At 42.9% G+C, this 23,370-nt stretch overlaps 1 protein-coding gene across 6 annotated transcripts in view; it reads right to left on the minus strand.

The window, feature by feature from the left end:
* PRKG1 (protein kinase cGMP-dependent 1) overlaps window positions 1-23,370 on the minus strand; it is a 1,267,967-nt gene that overhangs the window by 121,205 nt on the left and 1,123,392 nt on the right. The window lies entirely within an intron of this gene.

Consider the following 23,370-nt stretch of genomic DNA (forward strand, 5'->3'; position numbering starts at 1 on the left):
GAGTTATATTTTAGCCTTGTGAAATAAAAGAGCCAATTTCACATACATTCTAGACATAATTCCAGAATAAATGAAGAAGACGTTAATGAGCAACAGACTTTTATTCAGGGTATTTCAACAACAAAACTTACTGCATGTTGAGGCAGTATTAGTGAGAATGCAATTTTAATGAGTCTTGACAATATTTTAAGGGGGTGGACAAAACGTTATGAGGTGAGAACACAGAAGTAGCAAGAGCAAACGGAAAATGCCTTTCATGTTTAATGCTGGTATTTCCAACATTCTTGCGATGAAGGAGTGGAAAAGAAAGAAGACAGAAAAAGGGAGGAAAGGAAGAGGAAAAGAGGGATTCAAAGAAAGGAGGAAGAAGGGAAGGGAGAGGAGAGAAGGAGGAAGCAGAAATGCTCCTTCCACACCGAGAATGGTATTTATAGAAATTTTCCTTCAGAAATATCATAAAAGGCTATGTTTCTTATTCTAGGAAATTTGTCTGTTTCAGAACATGATAGTGACAGTAACTCAGTGGGTAATAATTTCAGTTATTAAGATGCTTTCATTATTAAGCCAAAACATCCTTTTGAACACAGCTGATTACTCAGTGGTGTATCTAAAAAGTGTGTAATTTTGCTCTTTGGTTGCGATATGATGAGGCTTCATCTAGAGAGAAACAGGCTATTATGTTATTAGAAGAGTGGTCCGGATACCAGGGGTGAGCATTATCATGTTGCTCAAAAATGACAGCATTTATATTTCACTTTACAGTTTACAAAGCACTTTCTCTAATAATAAATTACGTATGCATTCAATAATACCTATTAATCGATTTAGTCGTCATGATCTTTTCTCCTCTATTCCACCAAATTGTTCAGAGATCTTGTCTAAAAGTGCTTAAAATCATTTTTTTTTCAAATTCAAAATAGGGTGGGAGAAAATCTCCAAACATATTTACAACAGATATTCTTGTTTATATCTTTAAGTAAGATGGTATTCTATTCTTAACAGTTAAAGATGATGAGTCAAAATGAGCCAAAAGTAACATCTTAAACCCGGAACTATTACAAATACTTCACCAGTGCTAAGCAAAATATTTTTTAAGCATTATCTGAACTCTTGACAAAGCGTTCTTAGTTTGAATAGCATATATGATTACAGCCCATTAGACTTCCGTAATTTGAATCTTGCCTAAATCCTTAAAAGTATATTTATAGAAAATACGAAGTTAGCATTTCAAATTACTTGGGACATTTGCTACTTAGCTAAGTCCAAGATATCAGAAGCATTCTTTCATTTCTTTGGTATGTTTATGAAGAAAATCTGTTAGTTCCCTTTGTGGCTTCAAATGAAGGCTCTTTGTTACTTATGTTTGATTCTTTTATTTTTTAACTACCACAGTCATAATTATCAATGGTTTATCTTATCAAGTACCATCTGAATATATGTTTCCTTAGAGGGGAAAAGGAGACCCAAGTTCAATAAAACCAGCGAACACTCATATCCTTCCAATTACCCATCCATCCATCTATCCAACCATCTGCCCACCCACCCATCCTTTCCTTCATCAATTCAGACACACTTACGTGTTTGTGCCATGCCATCTGTAAGGAACAACTCAAGCAACTGTGGTTATGCAACACGAATACAATGCACCTTAAAGAAATTTATAGCTTTGTATTATAGAGAAGAAATATAATACAAGATGGGAGGGGAAGAGTGGTCGAATGCTATCAGAAGGAAGGCTCTAGTATCTATACAAAGAACGTTATCTATTCAAAAAACATTATGGCAGTAACTTCAGAGAAAGCAGTTACACTTTTATGAGCAAACAGTTTTCTGATCAATTTTTTTATTCTGCATATATGTTTCTATTTGTAGGAGAAAAATCACACACACCAAAGTGTTAGACATCTGTGTCTGTCTTTCCTTTGTAACAATAATCCTTATATATCATGGGGATTATTCATTAAGGAAAACTGATTACAAATAATACACATTTAATTTAAACCATTAACTGATTATAATTATAAGCTTTAAAGGAATCAAAAGTGGAAGATAATTCAAAGTGGCCTAATTACCACAGAAATCAAAAGTTAAGAATTGATTTCACAAACTCTGCTAATTCATTTACTATGATTTTTCAGCAACAAAAATCCACATTTTGTGTCTCATATGTCTGTATGGTTAGTTTTTTCCAGGGCAGAACCTTGATGAGTTGACTAGGCTTATTACATTAGTCAACTGACACAGACTAACTTGAATTTTAACACTTGCTTTTTTTTCCTCATCCTAATGGTAATACATTGAAATTTTCAAAGGCACTAAACAACTCCAAAGAATAAAAGATAACTTGTAATTCTACAGCCTTGAGAACACTCATATTTGGGCATGAATTTTCCTAGACATTTTAAAATTCTATTTCAGAGTCAGAACTGTATTGTTTTAGTACTTACTTGACTTCAGGCGATGCCTGCGCTTACATAATAAGCAACTTAATGGTCAAACGGAAAAAAATAACAGTGTAGGACATCCTTGATGATGTAGAAACATACCATAGGGATTAATGAAATGTCTCAATCTCATTTATTCGTTTATTGAGTAATTGTACTGTTGAAACATTTGCAAGAGTTTCTGGCATAAGGTATTATTTCTTACTCTTTTCCAATTTTAATCTGTAACTGTTAAGGATACGTCCCACCTTAATAAAGAATGTAATAAAAGAAAAACTGTGTTTTAAAAGCCTTATTTTGAGATATTTCCCCCTAAACCACTTTCATTTTATAAATATTCCATCTTAACTAGTTATATACAAGATTCCTGTAATATTTTACCCTTATCTAAGCATGATTGAATTCCGGAATCTTTTGTAGATTAGAGCCACTCAAAGTATGACTGGTAAACTGTAGTGGTCTGAGAAGAGATTAGTAGTGAAGTTTAGAACATTTTTCTAAATTTGGAAAATTGGATAGCAATTGGACATTGAGATATCCAAGATCAGTGGGCTCACATTTTTTGAACAGAGCGTAAACCTGTTTAATTATTACCAAATTCATGAGGTGAGAAACATTGGGTACAAACTGCATACAATTCATATACAGAAGGGCGATGTTAAATGTCTGATATTTTAAGATTAGTTGGCTAATTGTAGCCCCAAATATATAAAATCCAGAATCTATTTCTTTAAAAGATAATTTAAATTGAACCCTAACTTTACAGGATAAATGGACAGAACTGGGTGTTAATGAAGGATTCATGAAACTAGAACATCATTTGTTCCATTTTGGGTAAAAAATAAAAATGAATACCCCAAGTGTGTTGAAACTGTCTTAAAAACAACTGCTTCATTTCCAACCAGACATCTCTTTGAGATGGGTTTCTCTGCTCGGAGCATATTAGACAAAACACAAGTTTCAATACACATCGTTCTCTACAAATGGCATTTCCATCCAGCCAGTCTAGACTAGAAAAGTCACCAAGGAAGAAACAGGTACATGTGGCACATTAGGAACAGATATTGACATACACACTGTTCTTTAAAAGTGTAAGTACTGTAGTTCGAGCGGAGAACTGCTACATTACTCATCAATTTTGCCCCTGTTATGACTGCCAATCACCGTAACAACCATTCTCCTTATTGCTTATACACACACTTTCAATGACACACTTTCAGTGTGATAAACCTGTGTGATTCTTTCTTTGCGTGGCGGCATTAACTTTGGTCTGATATTTTTATTGAAACATAATTTTATGTATGTTCGATCTAATAGTTTTTCAAAGCAGACATTATGCCTTTTTCCCTTTTATTTTTCTAGTAACCCACTGATATTTTATCTTACGAAAGCATCTCTCATGATGAATCGGAAATTAAAACAAAAGTGGTCCCAAGCGTAGGTCCTTGGAGAACCACTGTCTGACTCACCCCTCTCGCCTCCTCTCTTACGTGACCTTTTCTGAATCCTACCCGGTGGCTGTTTGCCCTTTTAGAGCACTTATTGCAAAGTTCTGGATGTGGCAGATTTCTGGTCACTCCCCTTGATCAGGTACTGAGCCCTTTGATGTCCAGGTTCTCTTTTCTCTTTTTTTTTAAACCATGTATCTCTAGTACCAGTAAAGCATCTGCACAGAACACATTCAATTAAATGTTTTATTGAAGAAATTAATGCAGGTGTTATCGATTTCTGTAACACATCAAGGGATTCCCTAGTTCTGGAATTGAATTGCCCTATATGTAATGAATTTTTTTTTTCTGAAATAGAGAAATACATTCTATGTATTTTTAGAGGGAAGTTAGAATAAAAGACATGTTAAAGAATTTAGAGCTACAAATAATATATGTTAACATACTAACACAACTGCAATATAAAATATTTATAAAAAGCACAGGTACATAAACAATAGAAAACATGACAGCGTAACATGGTGAAATCAAGGACGATGCCATTTCCATCACCCTAAGAACTCTATCATGCGTGGCAAGTAAAGCAAGTCAAAACAATCACATACTCTGGGCGTCTCCTGGTTCACTCCGGCTAGTGTGGAAAGCGGCCCCAGGGAAACAGGACTGAGCTTCTCTGGGTAATGAAGCCTCCTCTCCACCAGGCCCAGTGACCCTACCTTATCTGTCATGTTTCGGAGGGTGCCACTAATGTGGGAGAGCTGGGGTCTCACAGCCTCTGTTTTCTCTTCTGGATAACCTTACTTATTCTTTCCAGGACTTACTCTAGATCAGGGGTCAACAAATTTCTGCCTGCAGACCAAATACGGCCCAAATGCCTCTTTGGTAAGTAACGTTTTATTGGAACATGGCCACACGCATTCTTTCATATATTGTCCATGGCTGCTTTTACATATAACAGCAGAGTTGACTAGTTGTAATGGGGAAAGAGTGGCCTGCGTAACTGAAAATATTGACTCTCTGGCTCTTTACAGAGAGTTTGTTCTAGATCATCGTTTTTCCTTCACGCCGCCACCCCACATAAAATCCAACACCAAATGTTATAATTCTACCTTCAATAATCTGAAATAAATCCCCTTTTCTCTATAATCCCTTTGGTCCCTACCACCATTCTCTCCTTGGAAATTACTGTAATGGCCCATTTCCTTACGCGGTAGGCAGGGCCATCTTTTAAACACATAAATCAGATCGGGTCTCTCCTCTCTGACCTCTCTGCCTGATCTCTCCTATTATACTTCCTCTGCCCTTAGAGTACATCAATCTTGCATCTGCCCCAGGGCCTTTATCTTCTGCCTGGATCATTCTTTCTCTAGATTTTGCATGGCTTTTTCTTAATGCCATTCAGGTCTCAGAGGGGTCTTCTCTGACCAACAAACGGAAAGTAAAAAGCCCAGATCCTCACTGCCATGACTCTGTGCCATTTAACCCATTTTGTTTTAATCCTAGAGTTTATCACTTGCTAAAAACTTGATTCGTTAAATATGTGTTGTCTTTCTCACACTAGAATTTTCATGAGATCAGGGACCTGATCTATCTTATTTATCAGTTACTCTTTAAGAACGAGAATATTGCCTGATGTAAAATAGAACAATAGAAATTTGAAGTGAATTAGTGGATAGAGGGATTCATTCATTCATGGTGTTGACCAGAAGGCAAAGAGTTAAGTCTCCTGAAGCAAAGTTTTATTAAAATTCATGGTTTAGGAGTTGAAAGTCCGGTGTCCGTGTGCCTCTTGGAACATCCACCTACACGAATAATAAACTTTTAGCACAAAAGTTTAGTTAAAATGAACTCCTTATCTAAATTTTGGATCCTGATGAAGACATACATTGGTATAAATATGAGCGAGGTGGTTTGAACACTTAGCAATTTATCAGGGAATTACATATAGGACATTAAATGAGGGTAATTATTTTAGATGGTAATGAAATTTATACCCATGAATCCCAACTGCAATTAAAGTGCAAGAAAGGATTAAAAAATGCAGCGCAACTTTCATTTTCAATTAAAAACAGAAGAAATTAGAATCAAATGTCATGTGACAGTTTAGCCTTTTAGGTTAGAGAAGAAAAGTATGGTTCTAAGTATAGAATGTCCTAAAACACCAAATTCATCAATTTCATTCTCCTTTAAAAAATATCTGCCAAGCATGCTTAAATCGGACAGTCCATGCAATGGACAGATTTCCTGTGCCTTACCAATTATTTTAAGTATGTGTTAAAAAGTCTCTTTTCTTCCCTGTATCACATACATACGAACAGAAACAGACATCATTCATTACTCTTTCTGCCATGGACACTCTGGGCCAAAATACCACTGTTTTGACATGAAAACCAGAGATCATATTTCTTATATATCTAATAATTTCATTAAAACTATCCATTTGGCTCAATGGAAACAAAATATGAATAACTAAATAATTTAACTTTTCTCATAATGCAGTAGATTCTCCAAGACAATTTTGACGTCCATTTTCTCAATAAGAATACGCAAACTAATGTTCATTTTTCTCCCAGATTTTCCTGTTTTCAAAGCAGAATCTATGCTAGCAGTGGATATTTTATCTATCAAATATTTTCAAAAATCCTCTTAGAAATTATTTACAAATTATAAATCCATAGAATCGACAGAAAACTTACCAAAATTGTCTAAAACTAAATAGGCTACACTGATTAAAAGCAAGAAAAATCCATAGCTGATATATTTTAGTTTATATAGTTGTATCAATTATGTCAGTTACCAGTTAAAACAATTCTCTCTTTTCTAATGGGCTATTTAATGGACATGGGAACATAAAATACTATGAAAGTCATTAAAATGTTTTCTTTCATTAAATTGTTCTTAAATTGAAAATGACATGTTAATATAGCCCAATAAATCTCTCTCAAAGTATCTTTACAGTATGCTTACATTATTTCTGCCTTGAATGTTTTGGAAACAAAGACAATGCTGGTTCCTAGCTTAACAATTTTACAAAAAACAGTGTGTCCGTGGACTTTGTATTTTGGCTATCATTACGGGACTGGAAAAGAAAAAAAAAAAAAAACACTTAACAAGAAAAAAAAATCATTAGAAGCTAAGAGATAAATATATCCTTTAATGTCACAAATGAATGCTTAGAGAATCTAGTAATAACAAAAATAACAAGCAAAATCTAATGTTTATTTATTTTTGAGAGAGAAAAAGAGACAGAGTAGGAGCAGGGGAGGGGTAGAGAGAGAGGGAGACACAAAATCCGAAGCAGGCTCCAGGCTCCGAGCTGTGAGCAGAGAGCCCGACTCGGGGCTCGAACTCACAAGCTGTGAGATCGTGACCTGAGCCGAAGTCAGACACTCAACCACCTGAGCCACCCAGGCACCCCTGTACTAACTATTTTACAGGAATTTCCTTGTCTGGCAGATAAAGCAAATGGGTAAGTTGCCAACTGGATAAGTTTGTGCAGCGGCAACCAGACTCTAGTACCTATAATCTTAACTGTCACTCACATGGTTGGTCTCTCTCGATACAGAAAGTGGAAGCCAGCTGGTTACTGGCTGGGGTTAGGATTGGGTACCACACATCTGCCGTCTCTCCTGTCCGTCCTTCACGGTCAATCCAATTCTTTAAAAGAAATATTGTTCTATTTTTAAAGGTCATCTTATTTCTTCAATTGCACCCTATCTATGGAAGTTCTGATTCAGAAGCAGAGGAGTCAACCACGGCTGTGACCACAAGATAGTACAGGCGGGTGGCCTAAGCAACAGAAATCTGCTTCTTTCCCAGTTCCCCGGGCGGGGGGTCCAAGACCAAGGGGCCACGGGGTTGGTTTCTGGTGAAGCCTTTCCTCCTGTCCGACACACAGGCCTTCTCCCTGTGTGCTCAGGAACCCTCCCCGTGTGTGCACCCCACCGATGTCCCTGCCTCCTACCCCGGGGATGCCAGTCCTTTGAGATCAGGGCCCCACCCTCTAATCCCCTTGGAAAGGCCCCGTCTCCAAATACGGTCGCAGGAGGGGGTGCGGCCTGCGACATGTGGATTTGGGGAAGGTGATTCCGTTCAGGAAGAACTAGTAGAAAGGGTTGTGATTTCTGAGAGGTTCCAAAAAAGTTAATTTCTTGGTTTCCATTGGTTTCCCTGGCCCTGAAGTACGGTGACACGGTCATCTCATTTCCTCCCAGGGAAATGGCCCCAACTTCTTCCGAAAGCAACCCCCCCGCTTGATTGCCTCGACCACAAACCCCATCTCTCTCTTCCAGACTCCAGTGCCTCCAGTAACGTTCCCTATCGTGTCACCGTCCCCTTGAGACTTTGCCTTCCTGCCAGCCTATGAGGAAGATGGCCTCTCCAACCCTAAAACACTTTGTGACCAAACGCACAGTTGGGATGAACTGCGTTTCCTGTCTCTTGGTGTCCTTCTTCATGGATGTTATCAAGCCCTGGCGACCTGACACTCTGGTCCCATTTTACTCATATTACAGCTCTTCTCTCAAGCCCATCACTAATCCACTGTTGACCCCAGAGGTGGTCTCCTTCCAGTCCCAGCCTCACTGACCCCCCTGAGATCCCCGTCCTGCTGGATGGCTGTTCTGGGAGTGGCCTTGAGATAGAAACTGTGCTGACACACTGAACCGTCCTGTTCTGTTCCAATCCCTGATGCTTCACTCTGGATCCTCCTCCTCCCCCTCCCCTCTCTCTCCTCCTCTCTGTTCTCCTCTTCTCCCTTCCCTTCCTCCCCCTCCCCCTCTTCCCCCTCCTTCTTTTCCTCCTACTCCCCCTCCCCTCCCTCCTCCCCTTTCCTTCCCCTCTCTGTCCTTCTCCCTTCCCTTCCTCCTCTTCTCCCGCCCCTCCCCTCCCCCTCCCCCCTTCCTCCTCCTCCCCTTCCCCCCTACTCCTTCCCCTCCCCCTCCGCTGTCTCTCCTCCTCCTCCTTCTGTCTGTCCTCCTCTTCTTCCTTCCCTTCCTCCTCCTCTCCCTCCCCCTTCTTTTCCTCTTCCCCCTCCCCTCCCCCTCCTCCCTTCTTCCTCCTCCTCCTTCTCTTCCTCCTCCCCTTCCCCTCCTACTCCTCTCTCTCCCTCTCCTCCTCCCCCTCCATGCTGCTTCTCAGTGTGTTCCACACACACCTCTCCCTCCACCATCCCTTACAGGTAAGTACCACCCAACCTGTGTCCTCTGCCTGCTTTTCCCACCCAACCGATTGACTTACTTTCCTGAAATAGTTACTGCCTACGGGTTCAGTCCTGTTTTTCACCCCCATCATCTCAAGGAACCTCACAAGGGCTCTGTGAGGAGACTACCATGATCCTTACTGTGTAGGAGGTTCACAGCAGGTTTACCGAGACTCTGTGCTTCTGACATTGGGATCAGACCATTCTCCACCGGAGGGCGGTCCTGGGCAACGGAGGATACTTAGCAATGTCCCTCACTTCTGTCCACTTGATCCCCTTAGAAAACCCACTTGTGACATTAAAATATGTCTCCAGACTTTGTCAAGGCCTCCATTCGGGAGCAAGAGACAAGAGGAAAGGCTTAGAGGGTTAGGTAACCTGCCTGAGACCACAGAGCTAGAAGTAGTCAATCTGGGATTTGATGGTCTGATCTGCACTGGACCCTAGTTCTCACACAATATGCTAATTACCCTTTCCTCAAGCTGGCTCAGGAGATAGCATTAATCGGAAGACTTGAGCTGGCATCCTAACAGCAGTTAGGATCCCAGGCTGACGGCCGTCAAGTCTGCACCTCTATCCTTGAACGTTCCAGATCCACACCGAGATGCCTCCCTGCGCACGGTGTACCCTGTGTCTCTCCCCAGTCCCTCAAACTCAGCTCCGCCATCGCCGCCTTAACCACCTTCCATCAGACTCGCTGCTTCAAGAACCGTCTCCCTGAATCCAACTGTCATTCAACCAGCAGCGCAGGCCAGGCATCTTGGTGTTGCGGGTGCCTCTTCCCTTTGATTCAAGCCCGTCACGTCTGTCTTCGTAACCTGTCCTGACTTGGTCCCTCCTTGTCATCTCTGCTCCCAGTGCCTCATTCAGGCGATCGACATTCTGTCATACGTCAGAAGCAATTCTTGGTATCTCTACCTCAATCTCTCCCACTTTACTCTTAGAAAGAGACCCTTAACGGAATCTAGCTTGCCGGCTGACACTTGATTTGCTGGCATAAAAGCACCAGCATAAAAAAGGTGTAACACACAGATCTACTGTGTGGCTCTGAGAAAGTCACTGAGCCACTACGACCCTTAGTTTTCTTTTCTAGACTTATTTTTAACGTCCTCTTTTCCCATCGGGATGTAGTGTGGTTGCATCGAGATAAAATAGTAAAACAAAGGCATATCGAGACGCTCAGAAATTCATGTAATAAGTTCTCTCAACACTTTCCCTTCTTCCCCACCAATGACCACAACCTGCATCATCTACAAATGGGAGTCTTCTTATGTCATAATTTTGAGCTTTTAATTTAACTGGTCACTTGGATGATTTCCACACTTCCCTGTCTACTCTTCCTTTCCAGGTACCTTGTTAGCCTTTCCTATTTACGCCTGACCTTTCAGAGAAAGGTTATTCGAGCTCTTTTCTGCTCTCACAATTTTCTGAAGCCTTTTAAGTGTGTTTATTCTTCTCCAGGATGGAGGGGCAGTTGCAAAAATGAAACGAATAACTAGGCTCCATGTATCAATTACAAGAGACGAATAAATGTCAAACTGACTCTTCTTGGATGTTGACCTATTTCTTGCCCCGGGGCTGATTCGCCCCATCATGTCATTTAAGACTGTTTCAACCCAAATGTCAAGCTGGTCAGGGTGCAATACAACAAATGTTCTCACACATCACCAGTGGGGAGCGAGGCGGAGAACAGGTCTACCCGACGATTTTCAAATATGGAAACCAATTTGACAATAAATCTCATATTAAAAAAAATAATAAAAATAAATAAATAAAAATTTAAAAAAATATATGCATATCCCATGAGTCAGCAATGCCACTACTGAGGAGCTCTTCAAGGAAACGCGTCCAAAGAGGGACGAAGCCACATGCGAAGAATTCTTTACAAAAATTAAAAATCGAAGCGAGTTTACCTGGTCCAGCACACTTAGGAAACTAAGGAGAGAAAGGTCCTCAGCTGATGCTCATGAGAGGTTTTTCTGAGCACGGTAAGTGTGATAAGGCAATGTGATGTAATGGGCTTTGAAAGCAGAAATGGGCTCCCACACCAGCTCTCTACTTAAAAGCTGTACGTTTTGCAACATGATACCTTGGCCGTCTGGAGCCAAGTTTATCTTTACAAGAGCAGAAAAAGCATTCTTTGTATGCTTGCTCTTTGAGAAATCACGTGTGGATGTATATGTGTGTCACCAATCTACTAATCTCAATGCGCTTTGAGATTGGCACAAATGTTTAACAAATGACAGGGTAACTTTGTCTACTTATACCTATCTCTATATTTACGTAGGCTGTGTCTGTAGGTGGACCAAGTAGAAAACGGACTTAGGCAGTGAGATCTCACTATTTAAGGAAATATACCAAAATATGACTGGTAGGTATCTTTGAATGGCAGAATTCGATTTTTCTGTGCTTCCCAATTTTTCTCAGTGAGCAGTTATGACGCTTATAATCACCTGATACTGAATGACTAAAAATGTAAAAACAAAACAAAACACAACAGAGAGAAAATAATGCAGCATAAAGTTCTCACTCGGTGAGACTGCAGGTTTCTCATCTAGATGAAAATATACTATCTCCGGTTTACTGGGTAGGACAACATCATCCTTCTCAACAACCAAATCATAATTTGCCTTTGCCGGCCTGGTTTCTGTTTTCATATTTGTTCCATTACACGAACGCGGCAGGGCTGTGTCTGGTACAACCGTTAAATTCCATCTAAACGGGTACACTCTGAAAGGTCCTTCTTTAAGTAAAGCTTAGTCTAGGAATAAGATTTCACGGTTCTTGTAGCTGATGCTAATCCAGTTCATGTGTCTATCCTAAAAGTTTCAAAATGAGTACCAACTGCTAGCCAGATTGAGAAATAAAAAAAATGCAAGTCTTAGATCTTTATGACCCAGCTGGGCCCGTAATAACGGTCTCCCCAGGGAAGTGTTTCTCCTAAAGGAAGCAAAATCTCTTAACTGGACCAGAAGAAAAGCAACGTGAGTATCTAACCTAGAATCCAACTTTCAAATCTAATGATGACACTGTTGGTTTTTAAAGGAAAATTGATCAGAAGGTGACCCTGGCAACCCTCCCCCCTCCTGCTTGAGCTCTAGAATCCCAGGAGCATTATGACCCCCTCAAACAAATAGCCCCAACACCTCCCAGAAGACCCTTTGGGGAAATTTCAAATATCAAAGTTCAAATATTACTTCTGTGATGGAAGAAATTAAGACTGATTTTTCAGACATGGAAACAGACTTTCTTACTCATTCACACAACTGGCGAATGAGTTCCAAAGGCAGTGCTGAATCGCTAAATAACCATTTTTCAAACATCCAAGTGGGGAGGGAAGGCAAGCCCCAGAAAAAGAGAATGGATTTAAGCTTTTATGGGGGGAAAGTGAATTACTTATCCACCAAGGTAAGGTGAAACAAACAATCACTCTCATTAACAACACCAAAGCTGTGATTGTAAGATCTTAAAACTGATTAGCTGTCAACTCCCACATCAATTTCCATTCATCAGCTGATTGTCAGGAAAGGTACACACTCCTTTCCCACCTCCGACGGACTTCTCCGTCTATACAATACCGCTTGCACAGGTGGACCTTCTCATATCCCTAACTGAATCGACCTCCCTCTGCCTCAGCCTGCTGTATGTCCCATACTGTGGATCGGCTAGAGACATCCACCACGCTGCCCAAGATGAAAGCCCTTGTCGTATCTCCTGCATTCAATAACTCCCCAAAGTTGGGGCGATCCCTGGGGCTGCTGCAAGTCTCCCATAAGCCTCCCTGCCTGAGTTCTGCTCATCGGAATCAACCTTCCATTCCCTCCTTCAAAACCAAATGCAGACGGTGGCAGCAGCAGCGGCCTCCTGTTGGATGCTCGCTGCCCCGGGGACAGAATCCCTATTCTTTGCATCTGAGAGATTTCTTCCTAATTTGTCTACCTCTCTTCTTTCCAACTCTGTCTCCCTGCACTCCACCCACCCAACGGACTGTCCAGTGCCTAACCTCCCAAGCCCTCTGTTCCCGCCCTTGCCGCTAGTTACTGTAGGCTGGCCTCTCCCAGTCCCTTCTCTCTGTGCATGCCTTTCCCTGGACGGGAGCAGACTCCACCCTCCCTTCCTGCACGTACAACCGCCCCCGAAACTTAAAGACCTGTTTCACGTGTGAACTCAACCAGCAAGTCCTCTGGGACGCTCCAGGCACGACACGCTCCCCCATCCTCTGTTCTCCACGATTATTATTATTACTTTTGAACTGGAATGGTCTCTCATGTTGATTTTCAGTGCATCTGATCTGACCAGGAGTTCGTCCAGGGCAGACAGACTTTGCTATTTATCTTTATTGCTCTGGACCTCAAATAGGATTTGGTGTGGAATCTGTACTGGTTATTGATTTCCTGCCTGTCGGCTCTAAATTCACCCTTTTTGCTCTGTAAAAACAGATCTGGGCCAGTTGTTTTTTCTTTGGCCAACTGGCACTGAGACTCTGTCAGCAGAGGGCACCGGGGAGATACCGCAGGAGTGAGGGTTTTGCCTCATGTTCCGGGGTGCTGGGAGTTTCTCGTCCCTTCTCCTGTGGCCGGCAATGACAGTATTGGAGACCAGGAACACCCAGCAGCTGGCAGCTTCCCCAGGGGATTCCCCCCTCAGGTGGTTTTACAGCACCCTGTGGATGGCTTTCCCTGGAACCCTTAGGCAGTGTGATCTCACTATTTAAGGAAATATACCGAAATATTAACGGTGGTTACCTTTGAATGGCAAAATTGTATTTGTATTTTTCTGTGCTTTCCAATTTTCTAGTGCGGATTTCGGGCACACGTGCTATGGTTCGGGGTCACGGCACCTGGCTGCCATCACACGGCCATGTCCTTCCAGCTGGGGTGATGCTCCCCGCACCCCCCAGGGGACATTTGGCAATGTCTGGAGCCACTTTTGGTTGTCACACTGATAGGTGGTGGGGAGTTACTACCAGCTGGTGGGGAGAAGTCGGGATCCTGAGAGACCCCCTAGGAGGCATAGGACCGCACCGTGACAAACCCACAATGTCTGGCCACCGTGTCTGGCCCACAATGTCACAATGCGGGGTTTCAGGACCCCTGCTCCAGGGCAAGGCAGCAGCAGGGTAGGTGGGGGCGGGACAAAGGAAGGGCTGGGGAAGGTCTCCAGCTCTCTTGCAGGCCTGGGGCTAGTGCCTCTTACATCTACTGTCTCTGAATTCTCTGGAACTCTTTTCCTTTCTGGCTAGCTTGTTACTCCAATCCCCTATTACCATCACTAATTCTTTAAAACCAACTTTTCTTGCTCAGATTACTCTGTGCGGCTTCTCTCCTGATGGGACCCTGACTGATACAGAGTTATGCGCCCTTTCATTCTGACAGATTCTTAGCGAGGGCTTAGCATACTCCTTGACATTGTGCTGAGATCTGAGGAGACAGCGGAGAACAACACGAACGTGGCTTCTGTCCTCCTCAAGCTTGCAGTTTACGAATCAGAACGGACCAACAAGCATCGGACATATGACACAGCAAGGGTAGGGTGGGATCTGAAACATGACAGGAGAGCCCGACTTACTATGCAAGCCAGATAAGTGCTGGAGTCCAGGCTTCACAGATGCTTTCAGGAAATCAATGAACTGAAATAATAAACTCGTTGTTTTAATTCGGTGATTCAACTACCTAGCCACAGCGGGGGTTTGAAGCAGTGAGGTCAGCAGTCATCTGCAAGTCAAGGATTTTACTCACTTATCTTTTTTTTTCTCAGAAGCAGCAGAATTCATTATAGATTTAGTTCAATGAGAATATTTTAGCTCAATTCACAAACTGTCAATAATACCATTACTGTTTGTTCATTTTCATTATTATGAGCCTCTTGAACCAACTCTCTCTTTTTATGCAGTTAAAACATGTTTATGTATTTATTTAGAGAGAGAGTGCAAGCTGGGGAAGGGCAGAGACAGAGGGAGAGAGACGGCGAGGGGGTGGGGAGTAGAATCCCAAGCAGGCTCTGCTGTGTCAGCACACAGCCTGACAAGGGGCTTGAACTCATGAAACCTGAGATCATGACCTGAGCTGAAATCAAGAGTTGGACACTTAACTGACTGAGCCACCCAGGCGCCCCTCTTTGTACGCATTTCTATTCATCACAGCACTGACCCTAAGGCTCAACATGGAGCGGGCACTCACTATGTGCTTGTTGAATTAATACATGCATGAGTTTTCTATCTTGGTAATTCAGGTCATAGCATAATTCAGGTGAAAAAAGCACTAAAGCCGAGGTCATGAGGGCTATGCTGCAATCCCATCACTGGCAGTAAAGACCTTGGATGCGCCATATTCCCTCTGAGACCTACCTTTCTCGTTTCTAAACTAAAGAATTTGGAAGACAGGCTTTTCAGAGTCTCATTAAGTTACAAAATTCTAAGATACAGCATTAGAAGACAAGAATGTAATTGTATTATCCATCTTTATTAAATATTTTTAAACAGTGGGATTTGAGGGCATCTCTGGTCCTCGATTCCGTCACTTGTAAAATAAAACTGACCTGTAACAGGGATTCACAAACTATGACCTTTGGGCCAAATGACAGACTGTAAGCCACAAAGTTCAAAATATTTACTGTCTTGCCCTTTACAGAAAATCTTTGTCCAGCCCCAGCTTCTAAGGTCTCTCCCACTTTTCCTTCTTAAATCTCTGCTATGACTTTCTAACGAATCCACTCGCCATCTAAAGGTTCTTAACAAAGTTTTTCAAACAAAGAAATGTAGTGCGTTCTGATTAATGACGTACCAACATAGGACATCGGACTTCCTTGATTTTGAACAGAGTCAGAAGGTTACAAAAGGGGACTGTTAGAACCCCCGTGGGTTCATGACTTAAGAGGTTAAAGCCGGAAGTTATCCATACAGCAGGGATAAAAATAAGTAATATAATAGTTACATATTTGCCTTTAGATCCCCAGCTGCTAGACGTCTGAGTGGCTGACATATGGCAGGTAACCAGTAAGTTCTAGTTGGGCGGATGAAGAAAGGGGTTGTGCCTTCTCAAATCGCTCTCCAGTGATGCTAGGCATCATTTCTCTAAGGACTTGCAGTAGGAGAAAGAGGTACCATTCTAAAGCACCGAGCAGGTACATGTGACAAATTGCTGTCCCATCCACTTCTCTCCATTATTGATGCCACAAATATAGTCCCTAGATACGCTTTTCTCTAGTGGAAATGTGTTTATTTTGTACTCAGCTCACGCTTCCTCAGGGCGTGCTGCAATTCAACTCACATCATTAAATGGAGTAAGTATCATGTCTCTCTTTCTTCTAAACTTCTGGATTTTATCTTTTCTCCTTCATATTTTTTTTAGAAGGCACACCAATCAATAACAGCGCCATAGAAAAAGACAAGCCCAAATGATCGCAGCCGATATACCTTGCTAGGATTATACGTGGTTTTTGTGATCAGCCTGCAAATATCCTCACATCGCCCCAGATTTCACTCTGGAAAACGAACCAACATAAAATCCATCTAGGCTGTAGGAAAGACTGAGGCTGTGAAATATTTTAAGTTTATCACCCTATCAGTTGACCAATGTGACGACAGGCAGTGTATGTAGCATGTGGTCCCTGTAGTCCTATCGTGTGAACACAGAATGGCAAGTTATATAAAGACAAGGACACAGGTGACCTAGCGGGGCAAACACCACTGGGTGCGTGGGCCTTCATGAGACTGACCTGGCTGGTGGGGTCAGAAGGGTGCCTGAAAGAGCCTGCTGTCCCCAAATCCTTCCTCTACTGGCCTCCCTCATGGCACCTGAAATACTAAGATCGTTTGGATTTTTAAGATTTCTCCATCTTTGGGGTATGTCGCCAAAATGCAAATAACTTGCAAAGAATCATCTTAATTTCTAATTAGCCGTCACTTAAATTAATGCAAGCCTAACGTGAAGTCCTAGAGAATGCAGGAGTTGAAATAAGATGACCGAGGATCAAAAACAAAGAAAGCTTAACGGCACCTGGGTGGCTCAGTTGGTTAAGCGTCTGACTCTTGATTTCAGTTCAAGTCTTATGGTTCGTGAGTTCAAGCTGGACTGTCAGTGCTGAGACTGCTTGAGATTCCCTTTATCTCTGTGCCCCTCCCCTTCCTCTCTCTCTCTCTCTCTCTAAAATAATAAATAAATAAACATTAAAAAAAAAAAAGACAGCTGAGCACAGCATGGAGGGAAATCAGAACAGGACTACTGGGGGCACCCCTCAATCCTCTGACATCATTTAAGTCAGGGGTTGGCAAAACTATGCCTCGCAGGGCAAATTCAGCCCGTTGTTTTCCTCACACGGCCATTAGCTAAGCATGATTTTGACATTTTTAAATGGTGGAAATACAAAAAAAAAATCTCAAAAGATGAGTACTACTTAACACCTGAAAAGAATATGAAATTCAAATTTCAGTATCCATAAACAAAGCCAACTGGAACACAGCCACGTTCTCCCATTTATGTGCTGCCTTTGGTTCATTTTGCATTACAGCGGAGCTGGGTAGCTGCAACCAAGAACAATGGGTCCACAAAGCATTAATATTTACTAGCTGGCCCTTTTTAGAGAAAGTTTCCCAACCTCTGGTTTAAGTCATACAGCTCTGGCTTCATACTCAGAAAATAAAACTTGTGCTGTTAATACCCCCCTGCCATTTTTTTGGGCAGTTTAGCGATCATCTGCTCCTCCTTGAGCTCAGCCCCAACACCAGTTGCTTACCAGAAACACATCGAGCAACCCCCCCTGAGAGAAGCTGGATAAATGTGATATTTTTCTGTATGTTTCCATCTCCTCTGACATTCTGAGTCCTCATACAGGAGGCTTCCTGGCTCCTGTCCGGCTGACTCACTGATATACCTAGCCCAGGGCACGGATGAAGTGGATTTAATATTTCCGTTTATTCTTCTTTGAACGTGGAGTTGAACACCTGAAAAGCCCCAACAAAGACAAGTGGAGGAAGGCACCGATCCACTGGAGGCAAGAAGGCTGGGGAGAAATCAGGACAGAGACCAGGTCAGAAGCAAGGTCTCTAGAGACTGATGTAGGTGTGGCTAAAGAGCTGGAAACCAGTACTAGAAAGAACTAGACGTGGAGGGCAGGGTGGCTGGAAGATGGAGATTTTGCTACTGGCACTGGCAGAGGAACAAAGAACACCCTGTCACATAGGCCCAGATTTGTCCCTAACTGAGCTGACTCTATATAATGAGTTTTCAGACCTATGGTTGAATTTGTGTCTTGTGGATGTCCACAGTCCAGGTATCTGACACAGGACGCAGGTATTAACTGTTATTTTTCTTAATGAATACACATAAAATTTCCTATAGTCTAGTTCTAACCCCATTTTTTTTTTTTAATTTTTTTTTTCAACGTTTATTCATTTTTGGGACAGAGAGAGATAGAGCATGAACGGGGGAGGGGCAGAGAGAGAGGGAGACACAGAATCGGAAACAGGCTCCAGGCTCTGAGCCATCAGCCCAGAGCCCGACGCGGGGCTCGAACTCACGGACCGCGAGATCGTGACCTGGCTGAAGTCAGACACCCAACCGACTGCGCCACCCAGGTGCCCCTAACCCCATTTTTAATACCTATGGCCCTGCGTGGGTATTGAGAAACAGCATTCAGTTTACCTGTTCCGGTGACTTTTTCTCATGGTCCAGTCTTTCCTGGGAAGCTGTTTGCTTCCCCATTTTTAATGTGCCTTGGGACCATCCTTAGACTTACGAGTTGCTTCCTAAGCACCAGTCTAGCAGCTCGAGTCTTGTTCCTCTTTTAAATAGATGGCAGAGATAACGCCTCTTACACAGGAGGCAACATGAATTCTAGGAGGTTAAAAACCTTGCTTCCCTGATCCACAGAGATCTCTCCGTTTCTGAGACTGACTGCCATTTGCAATGTCCTGTAATCTGATATTTGAGACTCCCTCCTAATCTCATTGTTTTTATACACAGCATGCTTGTCTTCCTCTAGGCTAGTTCTTGGTCTCCATCCCCAGCTCCGTCTCAATGACACCTGAGTCCTGTGTCAAGCCACTACAGCCCCCAAAGTGAGATCAAATATCCCAAGTGTCAGTGATGAAAAGGTTAGCACATAACGGTTTGCAAATTATTTTAGTGATGCCTAGACTCCCATGTGGCGGGGGTGGGGGTGGGGCGCTTAGGCATCACCTGGAATGATTTAGAGGGATAGAGGGAAGACTTTTGCGTACTCTGAAAGCTTCACCCCCACGGAGCCAGAATAGTTGTTGCTTTCTTTCTAATTGATTTTCTTTAAGCCACAGATACGGTAAAACCAAAGTCTGAAAGCAATGGTAATGAGGTGTTATTTTAGCTTGAGATTACCAGGGTTCTAGTCAAAATAATTAACAGTGTGATACAAGAATTGACCAATCAGAATGGATACTAGTCCTGGGGTCTACCAGAAGTTAGCTTTTAGTTGTTGGATTGAGGAGAGATTGGGAGAGTCCTGGGTGGGGGAATCAGATGACCAGAGCAGTAGAGGGTTAGAAGAGACACGCAGGGAGCTCAGACCACTGCTCTTTCCTAACCAATATGAAAACATTTCAATTTTCATAACCAGTTTGCCTATGTCTTGGAAATTACACACTAAATCAGGGATAGGGTTAGGACTTACTTAGACCTTAATTTCCTGGGGAAAAATATAAAACTCTTTAATACTAGTAGTTATGCTACCATTTTTAACAATGATCTCAACATGTAAAAATACAGTCTTTCTTCAATTTCTAGCCACATCAACAACTCATGTCAGTAAAGTAGTAGGGTACTGCCTAACTGATTACGAAACATTCTAACGTACCTATTTTCACGGATTCTGAAAAAAGAGGTGCTAAAGACGCCTAATCATTTTTTAAATATTCGAAAATTGTGTTAATGGAAACAGAATGGCCTGTTAGACAAATATCGCTTTGCAGTCAATTTGCAACTTCTGGAATCACTGCAGACAGTTACAAAGATCAGGATGAGGCTACAAGACACGAATCAGCAGATTCGTGGGACCACCAGGTATCGGTGTATCATTTTCTAGTTCGTCAAGGAGCGTTTTTTTTTTTTTTTTTTTTTTTTAAGAGAAATTCTGCCATGCATGATTAGTTACAATAGTGGGCTTTTGCTTTCCCTCTGGAATGATAAAGCATAATCACGGGCTTCTGTAATGTGGTACCGCGCTTGTAAATTTGTGAAAGAAGCTCCTTTTGTTGACAGGTCTAATGTCTGCCATCTGTTTGCATGGGATGAAGCCCGGGTGCTCCCCTAATTGGCCATAAATTAGGTGCCAGCAGCAGGCTCCTGACAGGAGGCTTCAGTTACAGTTTGGTTGTTTTTCAAGCTGTGAATTTGACATTTGGTGGGAAGAGCAACTTCCCTTCTAAGAGTGCAGAAATGCGTGTGGTGAGTTCTACATGCAGGCTCCCTTCTCTAGGTTTCTGTTGAAAGACCGCTCTCGAGGTGTCCTCTCAGTGTGTGTTCCTAAGGATAAACTTCTGCCAATTAGATGGAAAAATCGCCAAATCAGAGGGGCTCCTGTGTCTTCTGCAAGAAAAGGAGAACGTGTTTACTGAACGCTTGCTCCACATCCTATGCTGTGCATGGACCTGCGTGTACAATAAACCGACCTTCCCACCAAGCTCACATTTCGGTAATGTGAGCTTATTTTGCAGGTAGGGAAACTGAGACTTAGAATTTAAGTAACTGTCCCTACTAAGTATTAGGCAACGGCCCAAACATGATGCAGGCACGATCCAACTAGTGAATTCTGTTTTGACAAAGCCCATGCACTGCCCGGCGCAAAGCGTGTATGACCACATTTGAGAAAAAGAGAAAATTCGGACGAGGGCCAAAGTATGTGCACGATGCTATGTGGTGCTCCTTCAGTCCTCAGGCCCACAGTTAACTAAATTGAAGAAGCAGGACCAGATGGCCCACAAAAATCCCATCTACTTTGTTTCTCTGATGTATCTGGGCTTTACCCTTTACCAGGAAATCTTATCAAGTTATTAAACTTCTATGGGCTTCCATTTCCTCTCCTGTTGACCATCCTGCCTACCTTCCAGCTGGGATGCCATGCATGTGAAAATTCCCAAATTATAAACGACTGTAGGGATATAAACTGATGGGATACCCTAGTCACCTGGCACATCCTCAGCCCCACCCCCACTCCTTCCCTGGCCAGATTTTCTCGCTTTATACTTTATTTTGTTAAACATTTTATTTCTAAGTCATCTTTACGTCCCGTGTGGGGCTCGAACTCATGACCCTGAGATCAAGAATCAGATGCTTTTCCAACTGAGCCAGCCAGATGCTCTTCTTGCTCTATGTTTTAGAGACAAGGTCAAGACCATATTGAGCTTCCATAGCTTTCCTTATCTAAATCTCTACAAATTTTCTACTTCTCCTCTTAGAAAATAGAAGAAAAGAAAAGCACACATTCTCCATGTATTCTTTCCTTGTTTGCCCACAATTTCCTCCCCTGTGGCCCCATTTCCATCAAACGGTCCCTCTAGTATTTCATTTCCTCCATTTTCCTGGATGCATGTATGTACTCATCACAAGGACGCTCTCCAAGACCCGCCAATGCCTCATGTTCCCCCTTCCTTTCCCTTCCCTCCCTCCTTCCCTCTTTTCTTTCTTTCCTTCCTTCCTTCCCTCCCTCCATCCGTTTCACCAAGTTCTTGAAAGAAAGAACCCTTAGTCTGGGTGATCTAACTTCCTCAGCACCCACTTGCTCTCTGCAACCTGGACTCCATTCTCACCACTTGACTGAAGCTTTTTTCTCCCAGGCTCCTGAACTATTGGCCTTTTCTCTATCTGTCTGCCTCTTGGCTTCCACTTGGATTAGACACTGCCGACTGTCCTTCCTCTCTTGGATCTTCCCTTGGATTCTGAGGTTTTACATACCTGCTCTGAGAGCTGACACCTCAGTTCTATTCACTGGTGTGTCTTCTCCTGCCTCTTCCTTCAATGTAACAATTTTCCCAAATCTTAACCTTGGTCCTTTTATCTTTATTCTTTGACACAATTCCGTCCAGTCCCATGGCTTCAGCTGCTAACTCTAGGTAAGCAAATTTGAAGTTAATTTTAAGTTAACTCCGACAAGAGTTCTTGTCCCACCTTTTCTATCTCCTGCAGAGCATCTGTTCTTGAGTGTCCCATTGGTACATCAAGTTCATTATGTTTTTGAGGGAATACCACTGTGCCTCCCAAACCAACTCTTCTGTACATCTTCTAGATCATCTCTCAATCCTGACTACACCCCTAGTTTCTTCCTTGCCCTTTCCTTTCGGTCAAGGAGTAAGCCCTTTGGTTTTACCTTTTCATGCTAATGCATTTTTCTCCTCTAGCCGGTCTCATGACCACCATTTGGGCTGACAGATACTAACCATATATCCCCGCTCCTACTTCACCCGTAACACATTTTACAGAGCCTTCTGGGATCATTCTACCAAATGCAGTGATACAGTGACGGACACTATTTGGTTGCCTAAAACCGTCAGTTACCCTCACCCCGACAAAGAGTGTTCTTGGTGAACCGGCCCCAGTGTGTGTATGAAGCACCCGTCGCAGCACTGCCTCTGGCCGCCCTCACCCAGCCCCACGCCGGCACGCTGCCACGGTTCCCTGCTCCCTCGCGAGGGTCGCTGTGTGGTTCACTCTGCTCATCTTGCCTCTCCTGTGCTTTCCAGACCCACCTAATCACAGCGCAAGCGCGTGCTCTGGACCCTTCCTATTTTCTGCCTTGTGCGGAGGCTATATCTTCTCTAGTAGAAGTGAGCCCCCCAAACCGGCATCTGTGCTGCCCCTCGGACTCTTCTCACAGCACCAAACACAAGACCTTGTTCTCAGTAGATCCTCAGTAAGGCGAGAGGCAAACGAAGCAAAGGATGACCAGGTAATATTGTTTCTGGGAACCAGATAAAGAGCATCGGTGTCAGATGTCGTTCTGCGGCTGTGTTGCCACTCTGGTTCTAGAGACCCAGGGCCGAGGGGTCTCCAGAACTGAGATGTGGGGATCGAGCGGGACCCCTCTTCCTCTAGAGCTCACGAAGCTCAACATTCAACTCCATCGTTCCGGACTGCTCACATCTGGCCCCCAGTGGCATGCCCCACTGACACAGCCTCTTCTGGCCCCACGGCTGCTAATGGGGTGCTTTACACTGCTTTCCCTTGGGCCAGGCACTTGGCTTTTCTGATCGACTTATCCACAGAAAGGCGGTGAGAAAGAGCCTGGAGGACTGCCTGCAGACAGTGCACCC

Source organism: Puma concolor, chromosome D2 (genome assembly GCF_028749965.1).
Source record: "Puma concolor isolate L17-30 chromosome D2, mPumCon1.1.hap2, whole genome shotgun sequence".
In the NCBI taxonomy this organism is placed as follows: Eukaryota; Metazoa; Chordata; class Mammalia; order Carnivora; family Felidae; genus Puma; species Puma concolor.